The sequence below is a fragment of the Saccoglossus kowalevskii genome, chromosome 13 (genome assembly GCF_978046115.1).
Source record: "Saccoglossus kowalevskii chromosome 13, keSacKowa6.1, whole genome shotgun sequence".
Taxonomy (NCBI): Eukaryota; Metazoa; Hemichordata; class Enteropneusta; family Harrimaniidae; genus Saccoglossus; species Saccoglossus kowalevskii.
In genome coordinates this window covers 32,245,007-32,257,024 of record NC_140653.1, presented here as the reverse complement: position 1 = coordinate 32,257,024, position 12,018 = coordinate 32,245,007, and the positions used below count along the sequence as shown (strand labels likewise).

The following is a 12,018-nucleotide window of genomic DNA, read 5'->3' as shown; positions in this document are numbered from 1 at the left end:
CGTCCCGTTCTTTCCGTTTTTATTGTAATTGGTCGACTACAACAGGAAATTTCATATAAAACATCACAGTCAATTCATATACGCCTCAATTGCTTGTCACGTGCCTATGAACTAGTGACGAAAGTAATATTGTAGTTTTAGTAATTGTGTGTATACGATATTATTGTCCAACCCCATTAAAATCTTTCATGAGTCGATCAACCAGCGTCAATATATTTTTATTTTCTTTGCGAACACGAATTTGTGTATTGTATATTTATACAATACATTGCAAGAAGAATTGGGTTGTTAGTGGATGAAAATAAAATATTAACCGAAAATGTATCATCACATTTTAATGAGATACAGCCATGTGACATTTATATAAGATATCATAACAATAACACTACCATGAGATACAGCCATATTATATTTAACCGGCTTACCACGAGACTTAAAATACGCAAGGCAAATGAGAGAAAAACACTGAATTTATATAAAAAAAACAACAACATGTTTTCAGCAACATCATTCTGAAAATAATTTAGTAGCCAAATGAAGAAAAACATAAATTGCAAAATTGTTTGGTGCCCCAAGTTTCTATCGGCCCGTCCCTAACACGCTACATACACTAGTGCAGCCATTGAGACAACAATCGACACTCTCACAATTACAATGATTCACAAGTGGTGATATTAATGGCTAGGTGACCTCAGTATGTTATACATACAAAATGAGTGTTACATCTGTAATTATTATTTGTTGTATACACATTCTGTTCGTTTTACATCAAAAGTCAGATATTGTAAATATACTCATGTACACTTGACAGTGTCGTAATGGCATGACTCTGCAGTTCCGGATATGTGTGTTATAGTTCATAATTTATTCAACATTCTGTATTAAAACAATTTCTGCTGTAGAAAAGTTAAGAAGCTTTTCTTCTATCGATACAGGTTAAAGTGAGTGCATGTGAGTTGTCATGGTAACTGATAGCTTCGTTCCTGCCTTCTCTAATGTATGTTGTGTGCAATCTGATTAAAATCTGATGTAGTGTACGGGCTTTAATTATTTTGGCTATAAACTTATTTTAATTTTATTTTTTATTACTTTTGTTATTAATGCCCTTTTATTTTATTATTTTACTTTGATTTTGATTTTGTGATTTTTTTTAATTCCGCCCTACCTACATCTGAACCGATGCCTATGTAACGAGATTTCAACGAGACCCACTATCGACGATTTTAGTCAACGAATCACAGACCTCCTTCTATAGCGCACATGATGGCGTCACCGGGCAGAGTCTGATGGCAAACACACTCAAATAAAATGGCGGATTATACCGACCGAGAAAAACACGGCTTTTCGGTAAGTTTATCATTGTCAAATGCAACGAAAGTCATTTTTATGTTAATATTGTGGCTCGAATGGTTCGACTTTAGATCGTTATTTTGCATAGTTATTCTGGGAGTGACGATTTTGTTTCCACCGGTTCGACCGAACACCAGTGTCTTTTTCCAGTCGCCTGCCCTGGAGACGGGTGATGTTTTGTTGACGATCGGGCCAAAATCGTCTACGATATTGAAGCCGTAAATATTCATCAAATTGTATCAACATTTTGTACATTATACAATAACACTTTATTAAAGTAAATGAGCTGATTTGGACTGGAATAAAATATTTTTTATTTGGAACACATCGCAATTGATCAGGAAATATTGTTTTGCTCCAATTTTCTGCGTCGATGCCGTGGGCCGGTGACCGCTATACAATTTAAAATCAGTTTGCATTGTTTACTATAGCTGTTTACAGTGTTCTAATCATTACGATTTACTTTTTTTTGCTTCCATTCTAGATAATTATGCTCAGTGATGTAAAATTGAAGCGATGACTGAATGAACGAACCTTGGCTGGCGAAGATGTATCTGGAAGTGTACACATTTGTTGGAAGTGAAAAAAATATTCAATGAAATGACAAAAATTGTAAAATGCTGTGGAATTTCTTTTGCAAATAAAAATATACTAGCAATTTTCTATTAATGGTTTATTCAAGTGGGCAAAATATAAATGTACAGAAGAATTGCCCGTATACACTGAAAAGTAAGCAACCGACAGCCTGTATAAAAGGGGGACTGTGATTGGCTGTTACATAGGCGTCGGATCAGATGTAGGTAGGGCGGAATTAAAAAAAATCAAAATCAAAGTAAAATAATAAAATAAAAGGGCATTAATAACAAAAGTAAAAAAAATAAAATTAAAACAAGTTTATAGCCAAAATAATTAAAGCCCGTACACTACATCAGATTTTAATCGGATTGTGTTGTGTGCTACTAAATGTAGAAGTAAAATGTCCACATGACAACCAACACAATCTGCCGAGAAAAAAGGCTACATCGAGGAAATGCAAATATAAGGGATACACAGACTTATTACCATGGAAAAGTAACTTTGTGATTTTTAAATTGTGTTAAGCCTTACTCGGGTTTGAAAGTAATCATAGTTCATACAATTTTGACCTACCACGGTAGGTGAAAATTGTAGCCAGGATTATAGATAGATAAACTGAACGTGTTAATGCATATCATACTCGTTAGAAGTAACCTTTAAGTGGTTACATAGTATGTAAAAACACCTAAACTGAAAAAGAAGCTGGCGGAAAGCCAAACAAAAAACATATCCTACAATTTTGTATCAATTCATGAAATATAAAATAAAAATAAAAGAAAAAAACAAACATTTTACAATTGAATTTTAATCATTTATTTTTAATCAGTTCATTTTTAATTTTCGAGTTTAATATGTGTTCTTTCAAAATACACATATGCAAAGAATATGGTGACTTGTTCTTAGTTGTGTCTTGTCCGTCTATTTTAAAATCAGTTTTAATGTATAAGAGGCTTTTATGGATCTGATGTTGAAGCTCTGTCAACTATAATCTCACCTGATGATATTGATGTGGATCTAAGTATATCATTCATTGGGATTATTATGATTAAACGTTAGAGATCTGACATCATAGTTCAATAACTATCAAATAAGAACAGAATGTGTTGACTTACTACCAATACAGCACAAATATTGAAGGTGGATGAACTAGTAAAATGAAATCAACTCAACGTGCCTTTTACATAAGCAGTGTTGATATATCTTTATGGATCTTCAAGGGTGCCCTTATATAAACAAGGTCAAGTCGACTGCCCCCTGTCGTAGTACATCCAACGTCTGTGAAGACGAGTTTACATGCTCCATTTGTTGATCTATATAATGAATTGTTTTAGACGTATACGTTTATTTACAAGCTGAAATGAAGACGTGATTACATATTTCCTGTATAGAAGGGTTTTTCATTTCACATATTGAATCACCTGACCTAGAAAATTATCGACTTTTCAAGCGATATAATTTCAACGAATGGATATTAAACTAGCGTGCACTCAACCCATATTCACATATATAATGTCTCGATTTTATACCTGTATCCTATGACACTCTGTGAATATATGTGTAATAGTACCTTTCCTTTCATTCATATCGTTTTTTGCTTTGCATTCTCTAAGGATAAATTTGTTTTACTGATTATGTTCGTTCCTCATTGTACCTTGAATAGTTTACGTCTGTTACCGTTGCTATGGTTATTGCATATACTCGTTGATTTCTTTCCTGTTCAAATGTATACCAATTGATATCCTTACCCACACGCCTCATACCTCATACCAGCGATAACGGGAATGTTGAGAGGGGCGCTTGTTATGCACATCTAAGTTCTAGACATCGCACTTAAATACTAAAATTCTACATTGAGCTTAGGCCCTTGTCCAGTAGTTAAATTTTTGTTAGTAATTCCACGTTTTGTGTTTTGCCGACGTCTATATTATTGCATGCGAAGCCATACAACACAACGTGTAGAGCACATGATTCGTTATCGTCGCAGTAAAATCATTCACCGGGGTTGCTAGGCAACTGACTTGTGACTATCACACCATAACAGAGGTATATTCTCATATAGCTATGTTTCTTGTTTCATTACATTGTGTTGAACTTCACCTTTAAATCTAAGGTCACATGGGATGTTTTCATGTGTATGTGTGTTACAGCAAGTACTTAAATTACAATTCTTTTATACATTGTACTTTACACTACAGGTGAAATTCTATCCAGACATTATTTGTAATTTGTGATATATTTTACTCATTGGAATCGAAATGTTTTATTTTCTCTTCTCCCCTTTGGGCATAGTGTAGCACGTGCACGTGTATTATATGTTGTGGATTTCAGCTAACGTATTAATGTCTGCATATGCACACGCACGTTTTATTGTGCGAAGATTATACACCAGGCACAACAAACCCGTTCCCCTCATCTTCAACTATTCACACCGTATTTATAAATTTCAGAATTGAAACTAAATTGAGAAATTTCTATTGAACGATAGAATACCATTAATAGAATGTCGTTGCGTACTGTGCTCGTTGATTGGATGGGTGGAATCCCCTCTCATTGAAATTTAAATACAAATTAAATATGTATAAAGCTTAAGGGGGCGGTTTTGGTGTATCGAGAGTACAGGATGCAAATTTAAAAAAAAAAAGGTTCACGTCCCGGTGTGTGTAAGTACAATCAGTGGGTGTCACAAGACGACAATTAACATTTGTTATTTAGAGATGTGACATACACGGAAAATACAATGCCATTTACCGATTAAATCTTACCGATGCTAGGCTATGAATATTTGACATTTAATAAAAACAGGAGCCGAGTGCCATTGGCGATTTGTAATTAAAGTAAAGTAGTAGTTATATTTCTTATTATATGTTTCTTGTCGCGGATGGCGTTATATTGTAAACTGAATAGGGAGGTCTGAAATAAGGCTCGATTGAGAGCAATAAGACTGTCGCCATACAATGCAGGTGGTGCATCAAATTGCTGTAACGAACGCTCATGTCCTCAAGTTACACTGTAATACATCGAAGTAATGATAAAGCACTCATGTAACAATCACCCTCCAGCCTAGCACTACGTCAGTGTTCGTCAGACTGACAACCCACCATCGTCCATCCATCCTAGCACTACGTCAGTGTTCGTCAGATTGACAACCCACCATCGTCCCTCCATCCTAGCACTACGTCAGTGTTCGTCAGATTGACAACCCACCAACACCTTAGTACTACGACTTATTTAAAGAACTAACCATTGTGAATGAATATTTTTCTCACTTATAACCGTAAGTACAGGAACCCCCAAAATATACAGTCTTTTCATATTTTATTTGATTTCCCATTATTATTTCAAGTTACCTTACAAATTTGATCACTTTGTTCAATTTATTTAGTTTGTTCCTCACTTTGCTCATTTTTGAGGCTGAATGTATTAATTTCACTGTACGTACGTCTGTTTTCAATAAACATGGTTACCTAGCGATAATATTGTGTGCATTTCAAACACCTTGTTTGTGTTGAGTTCTTATGTAAAGATAAACTGGGAAAATACAAACAAAGTGTGATGATCTTCTGATGATATAATGATACTAGTATTTCAACACTCAACACAATTGATGATGAACATGACAAACACATGGTGACCCAAGATAGTTTTATTGATGACAACTTCACTAACTGGCGCTGTAGATTATGATATCGCATCAAACTAGCAATATGGTAATATTCAATATTTCATATCTCACTTGAACGATATAAATAATGACTCCGGTTTAAAAGGAGGAAATAAATTTAGGAACCACAGCAAATTCAAAAACAAACTTGAAAAATATCTCTCTACAATAGAAAATTCATTTGAATAGAATATGGAAGCCAAACCCAAACTCTGGAGGAAAAAAAACCCACTCATAAGAAAAATATAATGTCCTTTTTTAAACAAGATTTATTTGACGAAATAACTAAATACATTACGCACTTTGATATTCTAAACAATCAAACACAATGTATAATGATAATGAAAAACATTAACACTAATTTACTTTTTTATATTATATACTATTTAGACAGCAACATCTCGTAATTTAAGTTCCCTTCACCAACTTTTGCCTCATTGTCTATTTTATTTATTTCTATTTTATTTCAGGCTTGGACTTATTTAATAGGCCATAAAAGGTGCTTATGTTATTTCCGTTAGTAGATATGATTGTCTAGCTTGATTTATATTGTTATTCTTACCGTATAGTGTCAGGTTAGTCATTATGGATTAACCATTGACGATAGTTTGTTTTGTATTCATTTTCCTGTCCTGGCTTTTTTTGTCCTTCAATTCCTTCATTTCACGTGTTTCAATAAACTAATAATGCGATTCATAGGTTTGAATCTAAGCTGAACACAAATTGCAATCACATTGGTCTATTTAGTTTAAGTTTCCACTGACAATGTTAAACAGCAGGTTTTTATAAACACATCAGTACTGTTCATCCACCCATGATACATTTTATACACCCATAGTGCGTAGTTATCAGACTCATTATACAAACAACAAATTCGCAGTAATTATGGGTATTATACACCCAGATTCGCGGAGTGCTCAGGTTCATGTATATACCCCTAAATGCAGAGTGGTTTATACTCGCATATACGCCGGGTTCCAAGGTTCATTCATATATCGATATTCGCGGAAGGCCCAGAAAGTCATTTTAGAAATTAAACAATACAATGGTAAAACAAACGAGGCTGCATCAAGAAGCCATTAACATTTAAGACTGTAACTCTAAACAGGCTTTTAATAAAGGCCACCAGGTAATGTGTTGGCGACGATTAGGTTGCACTGCAATATCCTGATTCCTTGAGGTTCATCCACAGAGAAAAGGTGATGACCGTAGAATGACGCAATGTATCAGTTAAACATTACATGTAGATAAAGCATGTGCTGTAATTTCTAAAATAACGACATGCAATATCATCTCATAACATTGTACATTATATTGTGTCTAATTGTAAATTATCATTTGTTATCATTACGAACAATACAAGTGGTATTAACAGTAGAGCCACTCGAGAAATGTGCTTTCAGGGGAAATGAATATTATATGAGTGTATTTTGTAGGAGAATATATCTTTCTTTCTATACGCGATGTATCAATAACAAGACTCCTTCAGTGTTTTGATTTATAAGAAACTTAGGCAGTTCACAGATGAATGTAATTGTCACTGGGAGTCTCATGAGGTGAAACAAATTAAGATTTTGGACAACTACTAGTATACAGTGCAATGCATCATCTCACGGGAGGTTGTTAAGATTTTAATAATCCTTTAGACGTACAGTGTCGTATAACGTATAATGTCAAGCATGACGATGCCAATAGTTACTGTTAGTTTCTCTGTGAAGTAATAGTGTATAGATCACCATATTGTGCTCGATATAAGAAATGACAACAACAAATGGAATACATTAAGGTTTGGCTCCTCTTTATATACATCTCACATTAAACCTGCCTCCCCAGGGACCTCCCACCCTCTTCGAATGTTTGTACTTTAATATGAGAGTATAGACAATGATTTGCACACATTCTTAGGACTTCAAAAACACGCTTTCATAATGTCTCCATTCTCTCCTGGTCACGTGACCTTTCTAGAAGTGTGCCGTTTTGACATATGACGTATGCAACTTTACTGACCATGTGATAAGTCTTACGCATTATATTCAAGTCCATGTAATTTTAAAATGGTATTGCCATTAAATTCTGGAATCGGAAATATTCGTCAGGAATCGGAAATATTTGACTGTTTTTTGTCCACGTCTTTACTAGCCTGAAGGAGTAGATGAAATGTTGATCCGTATCAGTGTACTTCCCAGCTGTACACCTGGGTTCACTGGATAAGCTAGTCTGTAATTTAGTCTGTAAGCCTCAGGATACCATGGTAATTATAGTAAGTTGCCAAACGTCACTGCGTTACTTGATACGATATAAGATAGATACGAGTGCTTATAACAAAATGTCATGCAATACTAGGCTAATTACAGCTAAATAAAGACTATGTTCGTGAAAATGTCTTCATATATACCATTCACATACTTATATCTTCATATATACCATTGCACATACTAATATCTTCATATATACCATTGCACATACTTGTATATTCATATATACCATTGCACATACTTGTATCTTCATATATACCATTGCACATACTTGTATCTTCATATATACCATTGCACATACTTGTATCTTCATATATACCATTGCACATACTTGTATCTTCATATATACCATTGCACATACTTGTATCTTCATATATACCATTGCACATACTTGTATATTCATATATACCATTGCACATACTTGTATCTTCATATATACCATTGCACATACTTGTATATTCATATATACCATTGCACATACTTGTATCTTCATATATACCATTGCACATACTTGTATCTTCATATATATCATTGCACATACTTGTATCTTCATATATACCATTGCACATACTTGTATCTTCATATATGCCATTGCACATACTTGTATCTTCATATATACCATTGCACATACTTGTATCTTCATATATACCATTGCACATACTTGTATCTTCATATATACCATTGCACATACTTGTATCTTCATATATACCATTGCACATACTTGTATCTTCATATATACCATTGCACATACTTGTATATTCATATATACCATTGCACATACTTGTATCTTCATATATACCATTGCACATACTTGTATCTTCATATATACCATTGCACATACTTGTATATTCATATATACCATTGCACATACTTGTATCTTCATATATACCATTGCACATACTTGTATCTTCATATATACCATTGCACATACTTGTATCTTCATATATACCATTGCACATACTTGTATCTTCATATATACCATTGCACATACTTGTATCTTCATATATACCATTGCACATACTTGTATCTTCATATATACCATTGCACATACTTGTATCTTCATATATACCATTGCACATACTTGTATATTCATATATACCATTGCACATACTTGTATCTTCATATATACCATTGCACATACTTGTATCTTCATATATACCATTGCACATACTTGTATCTTCATATATACCATTGCACATACTTGTATCTTCATATATACCATTGCACATACTTGTATCTTCATATATACCATTGCACATACTTGTATCTTCATATATACCATTGCACATACTTGTATCTTCATATATACCATTGCACATACTTGTATCTTCATATATACCATTGCACATACTTGTATCTTCATATATACCATTGCACATACTTGTATCTTCATATATACAGTGCACATATTTGTACAAATTTTAATACACATTTTAATATAACGTGGGATTGAATACTAGATGTTTCGTTCATATTTTTTTTTTACTTCAGTGTTCTAAATTGTTGTTTTCTTTTTTACCCATTACTCGATCATTGGTTGAGGGGAAAGCACTAGATAGTATCATATCACGGGGCTGTTGGCTGTGTTGGAGTGTTGAGGTGGGGTGCCACCGACACAGTCACTTGGCCACCGAGTCTCGAACAGGGTATATTTTCCATTCTTATTCCCACGAAAGCGTCTACTTTCAGCTCCAGCACCTGAAATTAATCCTTGAAGACCAATAAAAAGCGTTCATCAAGAATCAAAACGGTGCTAAAACACAAAGACCAATACATCTAGTCTACAAATTGATTCTAACGTGAATGGCTCGGTGTAAGATTCCTGTACATCCCATGCGTGGAGGGCGTTGGTGTATATTACCACATGTCATTCACATGATGTACATATTCGCCCCCTCGAATTTTTTTTTAGAAGGATCGCCCTCTCAAAATCGAGCTGAATCCTTTTATGCCCCTCAAAATGCAGGAAATGGCGTTTCCGAGGGTCTAGATTGCGTACTTAGAAGACTCGGTGTATATCATCAAACGCCAATCACTGTCCTGAACACATTTCATAACTGGAAGGCTCGGTGCATATCACTACACACAATACCCGTGAACGCTTCCTACCTAGAAGTCTCGGTTCACACGCGTCGTATCGGGTATAGCAATTTATTCTCCAAACAAACTTAATTAAGTATTTGTACGATTCCGATGAATAAATTGTCCGCATGATGTCGAATTTGTTATTAGGAGACTACTGAGTACTTGATGAACGCATCTTGTCAATTATTGCTAGTTTAATGTGCATGGGTCGTCAATTTTTCCCAGGCTGTTAGTATGACTGCAATACTCTATTTTCAGTAGGAGACTATATCTAGAATACACATGTGAAGCTTCACTGCAACGTTTACTGTCGGGTTCTAGTGATTATAATGTATATCGTTCACTTACTGTTTCTTATACTGTATTGCAATATTTGTTCTCCCAGTTGATGTAATACTGTCGTATAAAGATTATACAGTGTTGTGTGTATGTTTTGAATGAACACACAGGATTCAGTCGTTTGGAAATAAGATGAATCGACTTTAAGTAACCGTAGAATAGAAAATCGATCAAAATCGAACGGCAGGAAACAGCTGTTTTCGTTTTGGATTGTACATTATAAACAACGTACCTTACACAGTACGGGGGTGTTAGTACAGTTGTCTGCGTCACATACAGACATAGAATTGACATGGCCGACCAGTTGTTATGTTTTGCCGTTATACGAGTTATGCTTATCTAGTTTATGTTGAATACAGTTACCTGCCTCTAAGCAAATAATGACACATTGCTAAATCAATTTGGTAAATGAACCATTGAAGTTCACCTTCGGCTATTAGATCACCCAACTGATTGAGATCATACGTGCAATGACATCCAATCTCGGGAAGTGAAGACTGTTTGTAATAATGATTATTCGTCAAAGAAAGAATTCTGCTCCACTATTGTTATCATAGATCGATTGTATTTCAATAGAGTATTATTATACATCCTTCACCGTAACGCTATATTTTCATCCTACCATATTAGGAAACGCGAATTCCAAATATGGAAGGTTATGCGCATGAGCGTCCTCTAATAATAATAATTAAAAAAAACGTGGCTGCCCCCAGGGTTTGGCCGGACCCCATACAAAAAAAGTTCGCTAAATCTGTTCTAAACGTTTTGGATTTCGGCATTCCCATGATGTATTCCTGGGAGGAAAAGATGTATAATAATAAGGTTATTACGAGGATACTTTACAATCTCTGTTCCTTGCTCATGCTTATTTCACGGCAGGTTGAATTGTTTTCGTTCAATTCACAGATAATATTAGTACATATCTAAATTGTGTTATACCCTTTTCCACTTCCTCACTCCTTCCCACACTTCGTGCGCGTATGTGCTCCGTAATACGTTAAAATAACCCGTAGACTTGTATTATATATATTCCGTGTATATTATTTTGTGTCAATTTATAATTTGTGTTCTATTCTACTCTATTTTACACATTCGTCGTTACCAGTTATGAGTCCATTGATATGTGTACACCACTAATCAAATCAAAACAATGATGACCATACAGTTAGACTAGCAAGCCATTTACATATATATATATATATATATCACATATACATCTCACAGTCTGGAACATCAATTCACAACAGTCACGCAGTCTAGAATGTCAGTTACTGGAGAAATAGACGAGCCTATAAACAGTTGTTCGGGAGACATGAACAGACAATTACCGAATATGGAAGCATTCATAATAACGGCTCTACATAGCTCACTTATGACTTGTAAAGATTACTGGCAGATCCTTTTTACTTGACATGTATTACAATATGAGACCAAGTCAGAAAGGTATGCTCCTGGTACCACGACTGAGATGTCAGTGGTTCATGATGGATGGGCAGTTCTTTTTTTGTTAAAGTGATCTACGTCTCATGGACCTAGCAACCCTGTAATGCATTAAACACTCCTCCTGTTGTTGCGACATTCCTTTTTCATAACAATTACACAGTCTTAAACATCAAATCAGAACATTTACACATTCTGGAACATTAATTCATAACAATTACACAGTCTAAAACACCAATTCATAACAATTACATAATCTAAAACAACAATTCATAACAATTACACATTCTGAAACATAAATTTATAACAATT

General features: G+C 34.5%; 1 long non-coding RNA gene across 1 annotated transcript; it reads left to right on the top strand.

Moving 5' to 3' along the window:
- Positions 1-574: 574 nt before the first annotated feature.
- Positions 575-2,008, top strand: LOC144355847 (uncharacterized). Its single transcript, XR_013421321.2, has 2 exons — positions 575-1,347; positions 1,835-2,008. It is a non-coding gene; the product is annotated as an uncharacterized LOC144355847 (long non-coding RNA).
- Positions 2,009-12,018: the final 10,010 nt, after the last annotated feature.